This window comes from Erigeron canadensis, chromosome 6 (genome assembly GCF_010389155.1).
Source record: "Erigeron canadensis isolate Cc75 chromosome 6, C_canadensis_v1, whole genome shotgun sequence".
NCBI classification, from domain to species: Eukaryota; Viridiplantae; Streptophyta; class Magnoliopsida; order Asterales; family Asteraceae; genus Erigeron; species Erigeron canadensis.
The window spans coordinates 4,148,198-4,158,626 of record NC_057766.1 but is presented as its reverse complement, the minus strand read 5'-3'; the positions used below and the strand labels follow the sequence as shown (position 1 = coordinate 4,158,626).

Here is a 10,429-nt window from a genome sequence, read left to right as displayed (position 1 = left end):
GATTATGATCATGAACTTGCTATTTATGAGCCAGAATCAAATAGCATCATTAACATTGGAATTCATGGATCAGATAGTTTATTTTCTGTTCATTCCTACATGGAAAAACTACTGTTGCTTGGTCATTGAAATTATAGTAATTGTTTCTCCAACAATAGAGGACAAGATAATGACCACATTGCAAAGTGTGCATTTGAAAGATGGAAGCAAATTCTTGGAGATTCGAGTACAACTTTCATGCTTTTGTTGTCTGATCCACGTTTAACATCAATTATGTAGAATCTTACTTCGTTGTAAATATTATTATGCACAATTATTATGCTTTTGTTTAACATTAGTTATGTTTTGTTTATGTTTATTGTTTCTCTAATTCTTGCTTCAACTCTATTTCCAACTGGCATGCTCATTTTGCTAGCGACGTATAGTATATATGTTTTGTTATTTCGTTTTCTTAATAATGTTATGCTAGATGATGTTCCATCTTATTAATACCTTGGTGAACTAGTACTTTTGTTATTCTTAGTTGTCTTAAAATTATGGGAAAAATACATAAAAAGGTAACCTATTAACCTAAAATTCCTAAAAAGAGGAACCTATTTTGTTTTTATCTATTTAAAGGATCCAGTTTTCATAAATTTCCTAAAAAGGGGAACATCGTTAGTTTTTGACGCAAGGAACCCGTTAAGTGACAATCTGAGATTTTTTCAGCAAACCAAAACCATCCCCACCCAAGATCCCTCCCTCCCATCAATTAATTGATCGGAATTTGGCCCAAAAGTGGTCGGAATTGGAGTTGGTTCGACAGGGAGAGATTTAGGGTTTTTACCCAATTTTTTAATTGAAACATCCCCTGGCTCGCGATCTGACCTTTTTCCATCAAACCAAAAACTTCCCCAGCCCTAATCGCCCCCTCCCTTGCCTTCAAATGATCGGAATCTGGTTGAACAGGCTGGAATTGGCGATGGCAGTACGGTGGTAGGTGTTTTTTGTGGCGGCTGCAAAGGAGGAAAACTCTCCTCAATTGAATTCAATTTTGATGATGATGATCTAAGATTGTATTTAGATTGAACATATAATTGATTGGCTTCAATATCTTGCCTGTATGATTGATCATGGAGCTTTAATTCACACAAAACCTCATTGCATCGTCGACCTCAATGTCTATATATATAGATATTTTTCCAGATTTTTTTGATTTTAATTTTAGGGTTTAATTTTGGTGGAATTTTTGGGGGAAAGAAGAATGGGAAAAAGATCCTTTAACGGGTGACATGGCACTTAACGGGTTCCTGGCGTAAAAAACTAACGATGTTCCCCTTTTTAGGAAATTTATGAAAACTGGATCATTTAAATAGACGAAAATAAAATAGGTTCCCCTTTTTAGGAATTTTAGGTAAATAGGTTACCTTTTTATGTATTTTTCCCTAAAATTGTTAAAGCCTAACCGTCAATTGAAGTAGGACATATTCCATGTTGATTAGGAATATTTACCAAATTCTTTGAAGCGGGTCACTTTGATTTGGCTAATCTAATGTCACTAATTGGAGTTCTATGACTACCTTGTGTATTTGGGAGGTCCAGTAAGGTCATATGTGACCTTTTGTTTGAACTGCGGTTATGTATTGAACAATGTGATCCAGCAAGTTGCTTGGATCATACAGTTTCATGCATTGTGTTGAGAAAGAATTACATATCGTGCAATACGCCCCTGGCTGTCTTCCTCTTGCATTGAAAGTTTTAGGTGCTTTCTTCCATGGAAGACGAGTGGGTTTGTGGGAAATTGCTTTAAATAGGTTAGCTAAAAAACCAAATAGTGATATTTTCGAGACAGTCAAGTTATGTTACAAGATAGACTGGGCTAGGATTTACAAATAATGAGAACAGTTTGATCACTGTTTTACTCGTTGTTGTAGAAACTAACAGCAATTGAAGCTATAGTCGTGGAGGAACCGTGGGAAATCCAAGAGTTCTATTTCGAGGCTCATGTTTTTGAAGTATGCAGAATCTTCGGTTACTCAATGTTAGCTGTAACTTCACTTCATCTGAACCTAGCTTTCTTTAGGACGAGTTACGATGAATTTGTTGGGATCAATATCCATTTTCTTATCTTCTACTAGAAAACATGCAGAAGCTACTGGGGCTGGAATTTTCCTATGGCAGAATTGAGCATATATGGATGGGCAAAAGGTATTTCTTAGACCAAACAAGTTTTTGAGCATTTAAGTTTGGTTATTTCGGTTTTTTTAATAATGTTATAGCTGATGATGTTCTATGACTTCTATCTCCTTAATATATTAGGAGGGTACAATCTGAGTAACACCCTTCAGTTCGTTCATCATTAATATGAAATCAAGAGCATCTACTGAGCGTCTATCTTGGGTTTATCTTCCTTATGTTTTGGTACATTCTGCCTCCATTGACTTTTGATGCTATGATGACTTTTAAGTTTTAAGGTGTTTATAGAAGGAATAAAAACCAATGCGGCCGTCTCTAATAATAGCCTTTGTCGTTAGTGCATAATTTAGGGTGACACTTGAAAGAAAGTTAACATGCCAACCCGACTAGCTTCACATGGATACATACACAATACTTTTAAATTTGGCAAGTTTTGATCCATTCAGGAATTTGACCTGATCACTGGGTATGGAACCATTATTTGCAAACATCTAGTATTATCTTAACTAGCTGAACGCTTACCTTTTGATCAAGAGTTATGAAAGATGGTATGTGCTGAGTACATTTGCTAAATAAGTTCCGTATTCTTCAATATACTCCGTAGTCCGTACAGTAATTCAACCACAGGTGTGTTTTTCAATCATTTATCCTGTTCAACTAGCAAATTACAGTAGTTCCAATTTTTGTGAATATGGTTTTGGTCATCATCTCGTGGTTGCTGTTAGTGGCTAAGTAAAAACATATAAGGGTATTTATGTTTTTTAAATGGACGATCATATTTGTAGCCCAACTAGTAATTCAACCACACGTGTGTATTTCAATCACTTGTGGTTATTGTTAGTGGCTAAGCAAATGTGTAGTGTGTTTTAAAGAATCATTAGTTCCAACTGCAACAACCTCCTGATTAAAAACATGGAATACCTTCGGTAGAGTATAATTTGTTCTGAATAGACCGATCATGGATCGTTGGATCTTCACCTGCCCCGTGAAATCCCCTTTCATTCAAACACATTTGGAAAGGTCATTGATATCAGCTCCCCTACTAATTAATGCTGATTGCCCTCTTTGATGGAATAGAGTTGCCCCTATTAAATTTTATCTGAACAGTTGGCAGCTCGGTCAATAGATTACTAACTCAATTAAACATTATCGCCCGTAGTATAGTTATATTTTGACGTGACTAGACAGAAAAGAAGCTTTACGTACAGCAGTAGCTTTTCATCATGATGAGGTACACTTATAGAAGAGTTGCATAGAGTGAACAGGTGGATGGCTGCTTTAACGGCAGCAGCCAGTTTATCCGTGATTCATATATATCTCTGGATTCAGTTGTTCAGTTCGTTCATCATTAATACGAAATCAAGAGCATTTATTGAGCATCTATCTTGGGTTTATCTTCCTTATGTTTTGGTACATTCTGCCTCCATTGCCTTTTGATGCTATGATGATTTTTAAGTTTTAAGGTGTTTATAGAAGGAATAAAAACAAATGAGGCCGTCTCTTATAATAGCCTTTGTCGTTGGTGCATAATTTTAAAGTGATACTTGAAAGAAAATTAACATGCCAACCAGACTAACTTCAAATGGATACATACAAAATACTTTTAATAGTGGCATGTTTTGATCCATTTAGGAAATTTGACCTAATCACTGGGTATGGAACCATTATTTGGAAATATGTAGTGTTTATCATAACTAGCTGAACACCCCCCTTTTGATCAAGAGTTATGAAAGATGGTACGGGTTAACTAAGTTCCGTACAGTAATTCAACCACAGGTGTGTTTATAATCATCTATCCCATTTAACTAGCATATTACAGTAGTTCCAATTTTTGTGAATATGGTTTTCGTCATGATCTTGTGGTTGCTGTTAGTGGCTAAGTAAAAACATATAAGGTTATCTATGTTTTTTACATGGACGATATCGTATTTGTAGCCTAGCTAGCATGTGTGTGATGCCTAAGGCCAAAATAAGAATCATAGTTCCAACCTCCTGATTAAAAACATGGAATACCTTCCAGGTCTCGTATAGATCGTTCTGAATAAATCGATTATGGATCATGGATCTTCACGTGCCCGGTGGCCCTCGAAATGCCCTTACATTCAAACACATTTGGAAAGATCATTGATTCCAGCTCCCTTGCTAATGCTGATTGCCCTCTTAGATGGAATAGAGTTTCCCCTATGAAACTTAATCTGAACAGTTGGCAACTCGGGTCAATAGATTACTAACTCAATTAAACATTACCGCACGTGGTATCGTAAACCATCTGACGTGTGTAGACAGAAAAGAAGCTTTGCAGCAGAAGCTTTTCATCATGATGAGGTACAACTTATAGAAGAGTTTCATCATGGCTGCTTTAACTGCTGCGAGCCAATTTAACTGTCATTCATATCCCTGGATTCAGTAGTTCAGTTAGTTTTGTTACATATTTTGCTTCATACAACTGATCCAGTGAGACATGGTTGTCTTTAAAGCTGAGCGTTAGACTCCCAAGTTTATAAGGCCTCGCTTATGTGGACTTAGATAGAATTACATTTGAGAACTTTTTTTTTTTTAAGAAAAGCCTGAGTCTGTGTGGTGAGTTGTAAACAAATAAACCAGAAGCATGTACAGAACATGCTCTACTATAGGCTATTGCTTATATGTAAAATTTATAATCGATAAGCCCCTTTTATTGAAAGTTCACTTTAGGTCCCTTAGGCGCTTGAGACACCAATGAATGAGCTAGAGATCATACGCTAGACTATAATGACAATATTAAGCAAAACATTAAAACCCATAAAGCAGAATTGCTATGTACAATATTGTGATGATTTAAATTGTATTCTGGCAGGGGAATATGTGAGACTTATAGGTACCAGATTGGATGGAACTGAAATGCTTGCATGTAGTCTTGCAACCTTTTTTGTCCCTTTAAAGGTACATCCCAATATCCCATATTGGTTTTCAAGATTGTATACATGTCAAAAAATGTCAGCCTGTATGCCCTTGACCAAGTTAGGTATGCCCATGGTTGTAACACCTCATCTCTAATGTAGGTGTCGTTGAAGTGGCAAAGTAGGCCAGACATCAAATCTTGAATAGGTAATTGTATCTTAAAGTTGTTGATCTCCCATAAAGTGCTGAGTTTCTATTCCTAAAAAAGAAGGCTAGCTAAGAGTTGTGAGATGAAAATGTTTCATTCAAAGATTGGCATTTTTATGCTTTTCATGCAGAGTCGATGAAGAGAGTCAAACGAGGAAGGAAAGCTATGCAAAACACCATTAAACTTGAGGGTTATCAAGGTTGATGCTTCTGTTTTTGAACTCTTTTTTCATATTCTTGCATTGATTTTTTAGTATTACCTTAACCTGATTGCAATGTCTTCTAATTCCTTCACAGAGCCTACTAGACATGAGGGTGTTATTAACAATCTGCCGATAACTATTTATGCTGGAAATTTACGTCATCACTTGATCTGCGGAACTTTTCAGAGATTGCCTTGAAGGTATAAAGATTCATATCTTGACATCACTAAACAAAATCAGAAAGTGTATTCCATTTCGCCGGGACCAGTGAAGGTCGATATGGAGCGTTACCTTCAAGTAGGTTAAATGGATGTTTATTTGGGATAGGTTGCTTACATGATTGACTCCCATCGTTGTTGGCTGTTCGAGATTTTCCTATCATCATAGGTGACTCTCGCTTACTTTTGAGTTGTGTTAGAATGTTTTCACAGTTGGCTGTTGTGAATTTATCGTTGTATAAATCCACAAAGTGAAGAAGGGTGAAGTATACGGATTAAGTTCAGTTAAGTACATTTATGTTTCGTGTAATTTTTAGTATATAATTATTGTTTTTAAGCCGACCGGGTATTGATATAGTTAGTTATGGCTTTTTTTGAATCACTCGTATTTATGTTGAAGCTTTTTGTTGTACGTAAATTACATTTTAGTTATTTTTTTGAACTAATTGTAGTTTTAAAATGACTTTCACAAGTTTGTAAGTTGTGGTTTATTTGTAACAATTTTGAATTTTGTATAGGTTTTATCATTAACTTGATTTTTTTTTCTTTTTCTCTTTAATAGACCCCAAAATAATATGTTTGTAGAATTTTTTTGTAAGTATGATTTACATATTTATTTTAACCAATGTTGTAAAACTTGTGGATCAGGATCGAATCGGCAAGGTGTGGAGACAGAAGTTTTTTGAAAAATCGGGGAGACATTTGAGAGATATGAGACTGGGTAATTTATATAGAAAGTTAATAGTTTATGAAATTATATATAATAAAAATTTAGAAATATATTAAAAACTCACTAATCTTAAAATTTTATATTAGTTTTCAGGTCCATTCGATGGACCGATAGTCTCAAAAATATATATATCAAAGGTAAATATCAAAATAATAAATAATAAAATATGTGAAAAAATAACAAAACATGAACAAAAGAAATTTAAAAGAATAAACTCTTTTGTTGTAGAAGAAGAAGTCATAATCAAACTACATTTGACAACAAAATAACAATAATATAACAATTCAATATCAAGCTTTATTTACCGTTCAATGCCAATTTTTCACAAAACCTAATAGAGAATTAAATCAAATTTATGCTAAAATTGAATATGAAAAGAAACACTAATGAAAATTTGACAAAAATTGTGTGGAATGCATCAAGAATAAATAATAACGTATAGATTATAGAAGGAAACATATGAATATTAACTCCATATCAATATCGATTCTATCAATATTAATTCCAGTTAACCCTTTTTTTTCAACTTTTTTTATTGCCAAATTCGTTACTTTTGCTTATTAATTTATAATAATTAGTTAAATAAAAAATTTGCAGTTTGAAGAAAGAAAGAAGGAAAACAGATGATGAAAGAGGTGAAGAAAAACAGTTGGATCTTTCCCTAAGTTGTATATATATAATAATTTTTGGGAGAGTTTTAAAGATAAAAAGATTTGTTGTTATTTTTTAATAAAATAAGAATATACGTCGGCCTTGAAAATTTTAATTAAAAAATATATAAAACTAAAAGTTTAATTAGAAGGGAGAATTAAGTTCAAAGAAGAGAAGGGTGCCAAATGTGGTTGGAGATAGCCTTATAACCAAATAGGATTTTATCATGAAATGAAATATGAAATTTAATTCTGCCAAACGTGACAGATTATAATTCTTCTAAACTACTACTTCATTAAAATTTCTTTCAAAAATATTATGTGAATAAAACAACTCATTTGATAGACGTTTTTAAAATCAATTGGCATATACTGTATTGATATCCAATACACATGTACTGTGACTTTTTTTTTTAGAAAACACAATCCAACAAAACCACCAAACCCTCTTCCACAAACCACTCAACAGTCGCCCCTCTTCCTCCCCAAACCGAACCATAATGTCAGACAACATCCCTTTCGAAATCCAAATGGATATCATTCAGAGGATCTCTGATTCAAAATGGGTGATTCGGTGCCGATCGGTGTCGAAGGCATGGAAGTCTGTAATCAGTAGCAAGGATTTTGTTACCGCTCATAACCTCCGCCATCAGGCAAATGATGAGGCGAAACCGCATCATCTACTTATAAGGACACGAGATTCAGTGATCCTGAGGTAAATTATTTATCCGAAGTCAATGATGGCTCTTTCTTGAATAGAAATGTTAGTGTGTTTGTTCCCGATTCAGTTGACAAATTTAATGATACACCCGTAAAATATGTGTCCATTGTCGATGATGAAACTTTCCCACATCAAAAGCGTAATGTGTTTGTTCCTGATTCGGTTAAAATACTTTGTAAAGATGCAAAAATAGTCGGTAGCTCTCACGGCGTGTTTTGCTTGTATGATTATGAAAGCCATATGGCTGTCTTTTGGAATCCGTTAATTAGAAAAACTGTCGTGACGGCTGTACCTAATATGACTCATCTTGGTTTTGGCATTTGTCCTAACACTCTTGACCCTAAGCTTGTCAAGATTGTAGATGTCTATGATGGGATGAATTCAAACATTGGCCCCCAAGTTGAGGTATTTACATTGAGTTCAAGGGCTTGGAGAAGTCCACTGAACACTTTTCCTCATGAATCGATTGGATTTGGACAATCTCAGGTAGTTATAGACGGGTTTATTTATTGGGACGCCGTTGATAGGATTGATGCGGGTGATGGAATTAGGTATCTAATCATGTCATTTGATTTGAGAAGTGAAGAATTCGTTGAAGTAAACCTCCCTGATCGTTTAGCACTTGACACTTGTACTGGCTTGTCGGTATCTAACCTAAGGGAATCTCTTGCTGTTTTTGTATACTAATATCACCCACAGAGAGAAATTTATTCAGTGTGGATAATGAAAGGGCATGACTATTCAAGATCGTTTGAAAAGCTGTACACCATTAGTGCAGGTGATGAATCAATAGATACAACACTATGTTTTCGAGTTAGTGGTGCACCCATAATTGGAGTGGAGACCCTGCTGGTCAAAAATATGATAAGAGGTGAAAATATGATCAAAGTGGTGATTGGCAATGACGAATATTATTATACACCTGTTGCACTTGCTATTTATGAACCAGAATCAAAAAGCATCACTAACATCGGAATTCACGGATTAGATGGTACCATTTCTGTTCATTCCTACATGGAATCACTACTTTTGCTTGGTCATTGAGATTACGGTAATTGTTTCTCCAACAATAGTAGACAATGATAATGACCACGTTGCAAAGTGTGCATTTGATTTGAAGACTTCTAAAAGATGCTAGCAAAGTCTTGGAGATTCAACTACAACTTTCATGCTTTTGTTGTCTGTTTGATCTTGTTTTACATCAGTTATGTTGAATCTACTTCGATCTAAACATTATGCACTATTACTTTGTTGAAATTTAATCGTTATGTGTAGTGTTGGACTAATTTGTGCTTCAACTCTTTTCTAGTTGTCATGCTCACTTAGTTAAGCTTAAGAATAAAGACCCCAGGTGTCTATTGTTAATAAGTTCTCCTTTGAGACAGAGTGCTTACATATACCTTGTAGCAATGGATTTTTGAGTACTATTGCTTAGTTGTGACATGAAATTAGGATGCCCTAGCTGCCCGGACTTTAGCGTTTTTTGTTTTGAACCATATGATATGACCAAGAGATTGATGCAACAAGCTATTTAACTTATGTACTTGAAAAACTGACAATTGTTACTTTGACTACTGAAACTGTTAATTTATTTGGTTTCTATATTCATCTTCATATTACATTGCTTAATAGTAACATCGTAATTGATTATCTCTCAGTTTTAAGATGGGATTAGTACTTCAAAATGTAAATAACTTTACACGATTTGTCATAGTAAGTATTGAACTTTAAATATCATGGACTGCCTTTGGCTGGCCGGTGGGTGGATGTTTAATACGTAGCACATGCACATCTTAAATCCTTGTTTGTGCCTCTTAGTTAACATCTTAAGTTTTGCTATTTACATTGTTATTTTAGAGTCCTTGGATTGCTACTGTTGTTATTGTCATGGTAACCATTACTTGCCCCCTGCAGATGAAATTGCATTACCACAGGGTATATTGCTTTCATGTAAATAAATGACCAAAAACGCAATATGAAAACGCTAGGACCAAAATAAAAAAACCTCTTTAGTTTTCTTTTTCCTGTCACGCATCTGTGTGAACCACTCTATTGTTTGGAGTTGCTGTGTCTTATTTAAACTTTTAAACCTGCAAATGTTTCTGTACCTCAAGAAAATCTGCACCAACATACCACCTAGTTTCGCTATAAGGAACTTTGAGATGTGAATGGGCGCCTACATACACGTATGCAAAACCCATTGTTGATTTCCATCTATTTATTCTCTCTTTAGACAGCCTTCTAAATTACTCGTAGTTTTTTTTCTTTATTAAGTAGCCTGCTAGGGAGACGAATCCCACTTATTGGGATATTAACTCATATCCTTAGAAACGGGTCACTTTAATTGGTTTGTACTACACTACTTTTTATATTCGTTTCAGAGGTACTTAAGTAACAACTATATGTCTGGTGTTTCCTCATGACTAGGACAGAAATGTGCCGCTGTTGATCATAGGTTAAATATCAGTATCCCCAAAGCGATATTCGCGGGATTCCAAGCTGATTTAAAGAAGAATATGGGCGCCAAAATAGCATTGGAATTACCTTAGATAGTTTGTCCTGTGTGAATTATTTCATCAGCAGCAGCCATTTAGTTTGCTTCAGAAGATGTTTCATGATTTGTCCCACATCAGTCATCAGAGGTA

General features: G+C 34.8%; 1 pseudogene; it reads left to right on the top strand.

The window, feature by feature from the left end:
- Window positions 1-7,490: 7,490 nt before the first annotated feature.
- Window positions 7,491-9,019, top strand: LOC122604153 (annotated as a pseudogene).
- Window positions 9,020-10,429: the final 1,410 nt, after the last annotated feature.